Raw genomic sequence first — 8502 nt, 5'->3', positions numbered from 1 at the left:
GGGTGCGGTGGGCTCCCGGGAAGGGCCGGTCGGTCCCCTTGGGACGCGGGGACGCAAAAGGGGCGATGGGTCTGTTCTGCCTCCTGTTAGCGCAGGTGTCGAGCGGCCCGGGCGGCGGATGTACGTCCGCGTGGCGCTTGTCTGCATGTGAAATTGGGGGCAAAGTGCGCTTAGTGGCCTCCATGGTGAGGGCAGAGCAGGGAGCGTACGGGAGTCCGAGGTGGCACCTAAGGACACGCACGGAAAGGCCTCACGATGTCGGGATCTGTGTCACGGCGTAACCGAGTGGTTTCCTTGCAGTTGCATAAAGCACATTCTTGCTTAAGGAGGGTGGTGAGGGAAGAGGTTTAAAGAACTATAAAGCTGCTGCTGGGAAGAGCATAGCTCTTTCCTGTGCAGCTTCCTGATTGAAACAAACTGTGTTACAGGTCACCACAGTGGGAAAACTAACAGAGGTTTAGACCCCCCAAAATATATGTAGCTTCTATGTTTTCTGTGTCTAATTTTGGGTATTTAACCATAAACACGAAGACATGTTGTCTTTGAAAGGCAAAATTATGAATATTCTGTCATAAAGTTTTAGCACTTTGGTGTTTTTGATTGTGTTCTGAAGTGTGAGCTAGACTTTCTCTAATGGTATTAAAAAACCCCACAAACCTTACCATCCTTTGGAAGCAGGATTTGTTGTACGTGTTTGGTGTGTGGCATGTATTGTTAATTCTGTCAAAGCAGCACCCAGGCAGTCAAAACACCAATCTGACTGTGCTGGCACTGTGGTTGTGCTGCTTCTGGGGCAGCTGAGGTTTCAGGTGGTGGGGTGACCTAGCAGAGCCTTCCTTCTCAACAAATGATTTGTTTTCTGACAGATAGTTTGTGACAGTGTTGGTGCAATTAGGTGAAGTTTATCTTATGCCTGTCTGAGTTGCCTTGGCCTAAAATTAATATGGCAAAATTGCAAAATGAAACCTCTGCTGTGAGCTGTTCCTCTGAAGAGGAAGTCCTTGGAGTGCTTCCTTGGAAATAAGGATGCTGACAAGCCTTTCTAAAACTAAGACAAGTTCTGCTTCTCTGCAGCAAGATTCAGGAAATGTACTGATGTTATTACAGTGTTACAATTGTCCTACTATTAGTGTACTGGTATAACTACTTCTGTGGACACTCTTCTTTGGAATAATGCTGGCTGGTTTTCCATCCATTTAATTCTTCATTTCCATTACATATCCCTAAGCATATAGCTTTCCCTGTGTTTGGGCACCAATGTTAAATATTCTTACCAAGCACTCAACCCAGCAAGACTAAGGCAAAATTGCTCTGGCAGGCTTTGAATTAAGGGAACCCCAAGTGTTTCTCAGTGTGTGTATGATGTACCTGTTTAGTTTGGAGTGCCCTGTGGCCTGCTTCTGCCATCACTTGTATGCTGAGAAGTTTGGGTGTGGTAGTGGAAGAAAAAATGTTAAATTTCAGAGTAACCAGTACTTCTCCACTGAAATTATTATTTTTGATATATATTCTGCATTCAGCAGCAGAAGCAAAGTCTTGGTGACATTAACCATGTGGCACTAGATCCTAAGGACCATTCAGGCACAATTTAACTCAATTAAGACAGTCTGAGGAATCAGGTGAGACTTCATCAAAATAAGGATCTAGAAAGTCAGCTTTTGCTAGCACAGGCAGCACTATAATTGTAAGCAATTGATTAGAACAGTGATTGTCCTAATCAACAGAGTTATTTGGCTTTTATCTGACCTTTAATTTGTTGAACTAAACTGAAGCAAGTCTGATTTAGGTCAAAATAAGAATTCACATAGCCCTTTGCAGCAAATTAAACCCAGACAAACCAACATAGCTTTGCATGTAGACAAGCCCTAAGGCATCGAAATGTCCAACAGCAGTGACAAAGTGCTTGATGGTTGTCAGGGAACATGTGTTTTTACTTTCATTGTGGCAGGAAACACCATAGGGTCAAGGCTGCAAACCACTGTTTATATTGTTCTTTCTTCTGCTTACTTATTATATAACCAATTTGCAGTGCCCCATTATGTGCTACATGGGGTGCCTTTAAAATTATATATTATAAACATCTTTTTAAAATAAATTGTACCCACAAATTTTATTAATACTGGGAGTGGGAGAGCTGATTCATAACTGGCATTGTGCTAGATTTTATTGAATATGTACTTTGAGCATGACACCTGTTAAAAAGGCAAGTCCTTAGACTCAAGACAATATTTTGACCTCTGTACAGCCCTGATTGAGGTGGGAAGGTAACCCTTTCAGTGTATTGCTTTGGGATGGTGATGGAAATATCATAGTGGACCAAATATTAGGCTTTGTGCAGTCCATTTTCTTCTTTTCTTCCCCTTCCTTACCATTTTGACTTTGCTTCCTATTCCTTTTTCCTGAGACATCCTATTCATGTGATTCACCATCCACATCACAGGCCCCATCTTTTCTTCTACACCATCTAACCATGATCTTCTCACTTCACCTGTGGCTCATTTCTCATTAACCAGTCGTGCTTGCCAACACGGGACCACGGATTGGCTGAACGGTTTCTAGGGCTCGTTCATTCCTCCACAAGTGAACAAAATTCACTTTAAGTGGTGTCATGCCACTTGAATTCGGACATGGGTGCCAAAGATTTCTTACTTATGTATTAGGCACATGCTGTAGTAGCAGATTTTGTGGGCAAATTGCAGTGGTAGTTATCTGCCATTATGTCAGTGAAGTGTTTGTATTATGCCAAGTGAGAAGGGATTAGTTAAGTTGAAAAAAAAAGGAGGTTAGTACAGGAATTGTAAGGTGGAAAAACCAGCTGAAAGAAAACTGGAATAAATTTCTCAGTCTGCTTTGCTATATAGGAATATAGATGGTGCTGGCCAAAGGGAAAGGATACACAGGAACAGGAATGAAAGGCAGAGATCAGTGAAGTTCAGCTCTGCTTATTTAGATGCTGACTTATGCTGATAAACTGTACCAAAAATTATGACCTGAACTTATAATATGCACTGACTTTCAATAGGACAAATCTGTTTCTTAGGCCTGAGCTACTAAGGAATTGCCAACAGAAGTACAGAAGTATATTTCCCAATATAAAAGACATTCAAAACACCTATTTCCTCTAAATACTGTATATAATTACACATATTCAGAAAAAATTAATTAAAACCAGAATCTGTTTAGGAAAAGATAAGTGAGCTGATTAGAATAATGTAAAAGGGAAAAATTAGCCCCAGGAAATTAAAGTGTTGTTATTTAAATGTTATTGCCCCTACTAGTTGTTGAATTCTATGATTTTTCCCTAAAAGCACAAGGAAAAAATAAGTTCAGGACATCTATTTTAGTGATGAAGACTATGTTGTGATACAGGAACTGTCAGTTACCCCACCCAAACTGAAAATAAGAGGAAGATTTATAGGTGCCAGAGGAATGAGTTTCCAGAACACTCTTCCAGAAGCACCAGTATGGGTGAAAATAAACCCCAATCTTTAGTTGCGGGTTAGGTGGGCTTTAGGTAAGGCTTAGTATTTTTACAAAAAGGGATTCTATGGTATTGATGTTTTCAGTGACGCTACTAGGAATAACCCAGGAAGTTTTATAATACAAAATTACAACAAAATCAAAGTGGAATTAAACATTTTGCAGGTGTGCTGGTTTTGGCTGGGATGGAGTTGATTTTCCTTTCAGTAGCTGATGTGGGATAAGTTTCAGATTTGTGACCAAAACAGTGCTGATAGTACAGGCATATTTTCATTTTTGCCGGGCAGTGCTCCCATAGCATCAAGGTCTTTTCTGCTTCTTATCCCACCAATGAGGAGGCTGGGGGTGCTTAGGGAACTGGGAGAGGACACAGCCAGGACAGCTGAAAGGGGCATTCCACATCACATGGCATCATGCTCAGCACATAAAGCTGGGGAAGAAGTGGGGGGTGGAAATTCATAGCTGTGCTGTTTGCCTTCCCAAGTCGCTGTTGGGTGTGATGGGGCCCTGCTTTCCTGGGGGTCTGAACGCCTGCCTGCCCACGGAAAGCCATGAATGACTTCTTGCTTTGCATTGTGTGCGTGCACAGCTTTTGCTTTCCCTATTAAAATGTCTTTATCTCAGAAAACTCTTATGAGTTTTCTCACTTTTACCTTTTCAATTCTCTCCCCCATCCCACCAGGGGAGTGGCTGTGTGGTGCTCAGTTGCTGGCTGGAGTTAAAATTTGACAGTTTGAAAGGATATGAAGCAGGAATAACCCATTTGAGTCAGTTCACCTATATTCAGAATAATATATTGAAGCTATAAAAAGAAAATTACTAAACTCACTGGTGTATATGCATGAATTGTGCTAACAGACCTGGATATAGAATAATTAGGAAGCACTGAGTAAAGTTTTGCAGCTCTGATTACTGCAATTACCTCAATGATTTCAGGAAAGCATCAACTAGCAAAGCATGGATCAGTAATCTTTTCTATCTGTTGTTAGTCACAACCTTGTGTAGGATCACCAAAAAAAGGAGGGCAGTGTCATAAGGTACTGGAAATGCTGCTGCAACATAAAGAAAGATTGCCTTACATCACCATGTCCTGAATACCCTTACACCCCAATTTCAAATATTTTTATGCACAAACGTTTTACATTGTGCCTATCGGTTTTCTACCTCCCTTTTACTATTGTTAAGAATTCACATTTTTAAACTTCACATATAATTTTCCCTGCCTGGATTTTGGACAAACACTGCACCAAACTCTGCTTTGCCTTTGATCTTAAAAAAAAAATGGTACAGTGCTTTAGCAGAAAGGAAAACTGTAGTTCTTATGAAAAGATTTTTTTTCAAAAATGTTCTCTTACATCTTTGTAAAGAACTTTTCATAATTGATTCTAAGGGTAAAGGAGCAGCATGGTATTGCATATTAATTGGAGTGTAGAATTTAGTCAACTGAAAATATAGAGCTGGAATTGTAAAAAAAATTACAGGCAAAGTATTAATAATGTGAGTAATACTGAACATGTAAATTAAGAGCCATTGAAGTCAAATATGCTGAGCTGTGAACATCTTTCTACTTTTTCAGTGGACTGGAGCCTGGATCCTCTGTGAGCTTACACAGCTGTGTCAAGCTGAGATATGGTAAAGGTCAGTTTTTCTTCTGTGCCAGTATGTTAGTGAACAAGCCAGCATGGGACATAGTGACAACTCAGCTATCTATTAACTATCTCCTATTGACCTCCTCAGAACTAGGAGGAGATGTGAGACACTGTTCATTCTGTTCACTTGCAACACATAAGAAATGGGCAGGTACTTTCCCCTGTTGCCTCCGTGGAAATATTGCTTGTATTGAGCTCAATTTTCTGCATCGAGCAATGAAGAACTGGGGACTTGAGTTAAAATTCCTATTTTTCCAGATTGTTTACTAAGTGTTCAACTTCTGTCACAATCTTGCCTGTCTTACCATCCTTCTGTTCTTTTCAGATAGTACCTGGCTACATTTTATTCTCAAAAACTTCTTCCTGCCTGCTGCAGCTGACCTCCAGGATGCTCCTTGGTCTCCCAGGCAAGGTGCTATGTATGTGTGCTCTACCATCTATACACACCTATGGTTTAACCTACTTCTCCCCCTCTGATCAATCACTTCTCTCTTCCCCTCTGCCAATCCTCTACAGTACTTTTCATTTAGCATATCTTTTCTATTCATAAAATGAAAGATAGCACCCATCTTCTGCTGGCAAACCCACTCCTTGTCCTTTCTCCACCACCACTAATCCTTCAAGCTGATCTGCTCCTTTTTCCTCTCATATAAAAGCTAGTTTTAGGTCATGGCTGCTCTTCTGTGAAGTATTTCCAATGACCTGTTTCCCCACCTCAGACCTTGTTTCCAAAATTCTTCCCCAGACTTAGGTCACCTTTAGGCTGCAGATGCTCATAAATTACCAGCTTTCTAGAACTTTCTCCCAGGGAATCTTTAGTTTCTCCTTTCCACCCATAGTTCAGGGTCTCTCTGTTCACCAGTTCAGGAGACAAAGTTTTCACTGCCCTCCTCACCCTTCTTCCTTACGAATCAGGAGCATCTCAGCGCCTTTGCACCCCTTCTTGGATGTTCTTGGTTGGTTTCAGGCTTCACCTTTGGGGCCTGGCATTCCTTTGCTGATGCATTAATTTGGGGTTTATGTCAATCCCACACATTCTGGTCCAGTCCAGCTTTCCTCTAATAACTTCCTTCCCTTCTTCATTCCCTTCTCCAGCTTTCCTCAGAGGACTTTCACTTGTGCTGCTCTTTTTTCTTTAAGCCTGGAACAACTGCACCCATCTTGCAAGCCAAATCCACACTGCCTTCATTCAAATTTCCCCATAAAATGTACTTTTGCCAGAACACCTATCCAGCTCAGATTCTTCTCCTGAAATATATCCTGTTCTTCTATAATAAAAACAAATCCTGTTTCATAACAAAACAAAAAGAACTGAACAAGAGACTGACTACGCAACTCATTTTTGGCAGTTGCTTTCTGCCAAGAGCAACATGCTTGTTCTTATCCCACTCCTTTGGATTGTCCTCCCCGTGTGCCTCCTGTTTGTCCTTTTGTTTTCAGCTTTTGATTCCTTCCTGAGGGCTCCTGGCCTGATCCTGTGCTCACACTGGTGTGAAGTGAGGAGTAGCTCCGCTGCAGCAAACAGAGCTATGCCAAGGCGAAATTTCTGTGGAAGACGATCATCCCTTTGTTTTAATATTAGCTAATAAAGCCTGTGCACAGCTCCAGCACAGCGCTCTGGTTTTAATTAATAAAAATTAGCATATACAGCTACACACACTCTTTCCCTCAGCTACTTTGAAGAAAACCCCTTTGTATGTCTTCCTGGTTGCTCTGTGTATTGACATTAAAAAAACCCCAAATGAATAAAACCCCAAAACCAAAGTAGCATCAAACTCCCACGCGAACAAAAGGCTTGGGTGCTGCCGGTGGCGGGCAGCGCTGGGAGCAGTCCCGGCCCCCGGCCCCTGCTCCCGCCGCCGGGGAGCCGCGCAATTCCCAGCCCGCCGTCCCTTCCTCCGCCTTGCACAATCCCACTGCAGCGACTTCCCAGTCTTAATTGGAGCCTCTGGGCATTATTGTATTATTATTATTTAATAAACAACCACATAAAACACTGACATTTAAATAAAAGTAAAGAAAGGAAAGCTCTGACTCCTAAGTCTGTTTTTTTCTGTTGGCTTGGGTGGAAGCAGGAGCAGGTTTTCTCCACAATACCCATGCTCACAAAACACAAGCTTACATTTCATGTTATAGGAAAGAGAGCCCACTGTGGATGAGCAGGCCAGACCTACTGCAGCTGTCAATTCCTGTTGCAACATAAGGTGTAAAATAGAGAGTAATAAACCGAACATTCCTGAATAAAAGGCGCTGCTTTTCTTTCCTGAGCTACAATTTGCAAGGGTTTAGCCCCATTTTCTGCATTGTGACCCCCAGCATGTCCTTTTGAGTGGTTATCTGAAACTCACAGCCACAGGGATGCTATTAAAAATAATAAATAGAAAAGATAGTTTTATTTTTGCATTTGATTGTTTGAGGCATTCCAGTGTGAGAGCTATCATGACAAAAGAAAATGTGGTATTCTTGAAGTGAACGCGGAGGAGCACAACTCGTTCAATAAGTTTTTGAAAGAAAAAACAAAGAGCTAAAAGCCAGATCTGACTCCTTTAGAAACAAGTTGAAAATGAGACAGGATTCAAAGTGCTTAAAATACTTTGGTGGCAAGCAACAAAGAAGCGTCTGTTACTAGAATTGATTGAATTAAGGAAAGGGAGAGAAAATCTTGAGAACTTTTAAAAAGTGGTTTTAATGTGTGGGGAGTATAAGGACAAAAATTCTCCCGGGCCACAGCTAGAGCCCTGAATCAGCATAGCTCCTTTTCTTGAAGAAAGTGAAAACTAGACAAGGGCGAGTACGAACACCCTCATTATCCTTTTTCATTGTGGATCAAAGAGGAGGAATTCAAAGGGCTGCCAGGTCTCCACTTTCCTGCAGTGAGTCTGGAGTGTGGGCTCCGTTTATTTCCCTCGCATTAGGCAATGCTCCTCTATTACTCTAAATGATCCAGTCCTGAAATGGACTTCTTGTGAGATCTGAATTCTATTTACTGGTTTGTGTTTTTCAAGTACTCAGTAGGAATGAAACATTCCAGCTGTTTATAAAAATTATGTATATATGTGCTTTAATTCTAGGGAGTTCACCCCTCATTCTTCCCACCATTTCATTACACATTTGCTTTCCTGGATTATATAGTAAAAGCTTAATGCAGTGGCTCACTTGCATTTACATATAAGGACTGTAATAATTCTGTGATGTTGCTTGGAACTTCTGTATGAACATGCTGTATAGAGGCAACATGGGCATGACAAATGCATTGTAGATTTTTTTGTAGATAAACACAGTCAGTGAATGCAAATATGAGTGAATTTGTGTGCAAGTTTTAATAACTAAGCAGAGCTAATAAGTGCATGACACCTGTAACCACAACTGCCAC

At 41.4% G+C, this 8502-nt stretch overlaps 1 long non-coding RNA gene across 1 annotated transcript; it reads left to right on the top strand.

Moving 5' to 3' along the window:
• The first annotated feature begins 7 nt into the window (after positions 1-7).
• On the top strand, positions 8-7156 carry LOC139597697 (uncharacterized). Its single transcript, XR_011681684.1, has 2 exons — positions 8-5118; positions 5455-7156. It is a non-coding gene; the product is annotated as an uncharacterized lncRNA (long non-coding RNA).
• Positions 7157-8502: the final 1346 nt, after the last annotated feature.

Source organism: Agelaius tricolor, unplaced genomic scaffold, assembly GCF_023055355.1.
Source record: "Agelaius tricolor isolate 1412-34295 unplaced genomic scaffold, bAgeTri1.0.p SCAF_1, whole genome shotgun sequence".
In the NCBI taxonomy this organism is placed as follows: domain Eukaryota; kingdom Metazoa; phylum Chordata; class Aves; order Passeriformes; family Icteridae; genus Agelaius; species Agelaius tricolor.
Note: the sequence above shows the minus strand (reverse complement) of the source record. Positions and strands in the feature narration are given on the sequence as shown.